This window comes from Arachis ipaensis, chromosome B04 (assembly GCF_000816755.2).
Source record: "Arachis ipaensis cultivar K30076 chromosome B04, Araip1.1, whole genome shotgun sequence".
NCBI lineage: Eukaryota > Viridiplantae > Streptophyta > Magnoliopsida > Fabales > Fabaceae > Arachis > Arachis ipaensis.
Genome location: NC_029788.2, coordinates 132,935,878 through 132,939,898, shown reverse-complemented (window position 1 = coordinate 132,939,898; position 4,021 = coordinate 132,935,878).

The following is a 4,021-nucleotide window of genomic DNA, read 5'->3' as shown; positions in this document are numbered from 1 at the left end:
TTACTGCAATTACTGCAAAACGCGTCAAAATGGATTCAAGTGAATGATAGATTGTTAAGCAATTATTAACAAATAAATGATGATATTAACCCGAGAATCATTGTTTGAGTAACATACAGAACTATATAACATTATTACATTAATAATAATCATCATCACAACCAATAGGTACGCATTTGTATCCATTGATTTGGAAGATTCTAATAATGGCATCTTAGTTTCTATTTTGGCACATAACATCAATAATGTACATATTATGATTGATATATGTACTAATAATTATTAATTCTTTTATTATAGATTTATAGTAGGCTTGTAGTCTATATTTAATTATTTTATTTACTAATTGCAAATTTGCAATGCTGTGCTGTACAGTGTGCACACATGACACAACCAATTGAAAAGAAAACGCCAACAATAGATCCCTGTAATATAGAACTTGTCTCCAGTTTCAAACATGCATGCTCATAGACAATAATATAATTCAGGTTATTATGTTACAACATTTTTAGTTTAGTTACCCCCATGCACTTCTATTTTATATAATATATATGTAACAATAGCGGTGTTATCGGTTCGGTTTGGTTCAGTTTTGGATCAAAAATTAACCGAATCGATATGTTCGGTTTTTACAGACACACAATTGTTTGGTTTGTTGTTTTTATAACAATCGAACCGAATCGAACCGAACCAATAACGGTTTGGTTTGGTTAGTTTTTTCGATTTTTAATTCCTAATGAAAAGAATATGAATCACAATAATTAGAGGTTTAAAATAGTCAATAAATTGAAATAATAAGAGTAAAACATTGAAATGGTTAGGGGTTAAGGATTTTTGTTGTTAAGTTAAAGATTAAAATGGTTAAAACATTGAAATGTATGCATATATTCGGTTCGGTTTGGTTTTTATCAAACCAACCGAAAACCGAACCAAATCGATCGGTTTTGTCAGAAAAAATTAAAAAAAATCGATTTTTTCGGTTTTTAAGTCGGTCGTTGTAATTTTCAGTTTGATTTTGCGGTAATTTTTGGTTCGATTCGGTAACTTACACCCTATGTAACAACAAGCTATCATATACATTAATACATATATACTNATTCATGTATAGTTATTTTTTAGGATAATAAGAATAAAATTTTAAATTTTTTTTATTATCAAATCTCTTATTCAGTATTTTGTAATCACTTATCCAAAAACTACTAAAATTTTTTTAGTGAGAATGTGAAGAGAATAGCTTTTATTATATCTGAACATACAAACATACAAAGGACACCCTTAACATTTATCTATTTTTTTCAGTAAATATAAAACATTAAAATCCTGTCGATACGGAAATTTCTTTTAGATTCCTCTTTCAAAACTTGGATTAGTGGATATATATGACAATATATATAGAAAGAGACAATGGGAAAATGCCACAGTAAGAAAACTAGGAGGGAACTAATCTAAGTCATGAGTAGCAGTGCTATCTATAATGCACGAATATTGATACGAACATCAGATACAATAAGATATAAAATATGTAGATATAATAATTTTAAAATTTTATAAAATTTAGAGATACACACATATATCTAATTTTAAAATATAAATTAATTTTTAATTATTTTTAATATTTTTTAATTATATAAAATATTTAAAATATTTATTATTTTAATAAATAATATATATTATTTAGACACCCAAAATAATATATATTATTTTTAAATTTATTTTAAAAATATATATTAAGAATAAAATTAAACACGCTGATATATAATGATATTTAATTAAGTATGTTTAATTGTGCCTGATAAAATTTTTTTATTAAGACACAATAAAAATAGATATCCGACAAATATCAATAAATATTATATTTAAAATCTGTCCAACACATAAATACGATAAATCCGCAAAATGCCCGTACTTTTATAGAGCATTGAATTTAAGATTTTAAAGAACTGCAGTGTTTGAAATAAGTATCAATGATTTACTTTAGATAAATCAAAATTTCATTAAATGTGATTTTTTTTAATCTATTTAAAATTAAGACTAGAATACATTTAAAAAACGACACCCTAATGTTGAACTACCTATATATAATGCCTATTGGGATCACAAGTAGTAATAGGTTTGATTTTGATGGATATGATTGTGAGTGTATGAGTGAGTGGTGGTGGAGAAGGTACCATTATGAGTGAAAAAAAAAAAACCACTTAGATTGGACACATACAACGTAGTAGACACCAAGAAACAGACACTGCAGGCTCTGGACACAATGGACCCATTCACCAACACAGTAAAGATAACAAGGATCTTTTATGTGGACACACCCTTATCATGCATCAACCAATTAGGTAAATTAATCACCCTTAGCTTCCATATATAGAATTATTCCAATCTTTCACGTTTAAACTTTAAACACACATAAAATGTTAGTGATACTTTTGTGTAGAGGAATATAACACAAATAAATTTTAATTTTAATTAAAATGTTAGTATTATTCTTCCTATACAAAAATCTCTTTACTTCCACCACTTAGGCACAAAATGAAGTATATCATGACATTTTTTTTTTTTGAGTAAAGTATATTTTTCATTTTTAAATTTTGTTAAAAAAATTTTAAATATTTTTAAATTTTATTTTATTTTAATTTTATCTTAAAAATTTTCGATTTGTATCAAATATACTCTTGACGACTAATTTTTTAAGAAACTTAGGACAAATTTAATAACTATTTTATAAGAATAACTATTAATACAAATAAATCAGAGATCAATTTCGCTACGTTACCAACAATATTTCTATCAACTTCTTCTAACTCTTGTTTATAACTATGTTTAATGGAAGTGTCTTTGTGGATGTGTCTAATAAAAATATTTTTTTTTATGACTGTGTCTAATAGAAGCTAAGTATCTTTATAGATATATTTTTTGGATGTGTCTTTTTATACATGTATTTAAAATATAATAATTAATTATTATTGGTAATAAGTTGACAGATAATATATTGGTACCTTATACTTTTCCATCAGAGATAATTGTCATACATTATTACTGGATTAGTCTTAAACTTTTTTAAAATTTAGCTGTCATGATATAAATAAAAAATTATTGAAACAAAAATAAAATTTAGAGATTTTTTAAAATTTTTAACAAATTTCATAAAAAAAATATTTTACCTTTTTTTTTTATTTGATTTGATCTATTGAAACTACTAAATATATTAAAAATAAAAAATTAAACACATTATATATATGGTCCTAGATGTTTACATGACACTGATATATAACAGTACGCACACGCCATTAGTAACACAAATGCTCTCTCTCTCTCTCTTTCTCTTTCTCTCTCTTTCTTCGTTAATAATAATAACAATAATAATAACTACTAAATTAAAAAATATCCTAAAATAACAATAATCTTTTTGTGTCTTTGAATACCAAATGATAGTACGGTTGCTACTGCCACGAATCTATTAAAGGTGCATAAATCTATTAATTAATTAATCTTAATAGTATCTAATGGTGCTTAATTTCGATTTGTTTAAAACTAGTTACCAACCCTACACCTAAGCCGGCATTTAGATACATTTAATTAGGTGCTTAATCCTTATCATTTATCAAACTCTCAACAAACAACAACACTCTCCACACGTCCCTTATTCCACAACTAATTAACCTCTTTTTTGTTATTATTCTTCCACATAATTTACAACGATGCAGATTCAAATTAACAAATAAAAAGTCTTTACTGTTTGGTTAGCTATCCCTTGAAACAAGACGGTAGAATGAAGGCATATAATTTCTCACACCTTCTCTCTGATCCAATTTTGTCCACTTTGGACCACTGAGAATAAATAAAGTTGCAGCTGCATACTTGATTTGTTACCTTTCATAATAATTCACATCTCCTTTATGGTATTCTCTCTTTTTTGAGACCTTTCATAATATGTAGTATCCTTCTTTCATATGCTTTCATTACTTGCTTAGGTTTATTTCTACAAACCAAAATTGACTAGTCCTCTAATATGTAACTTTTT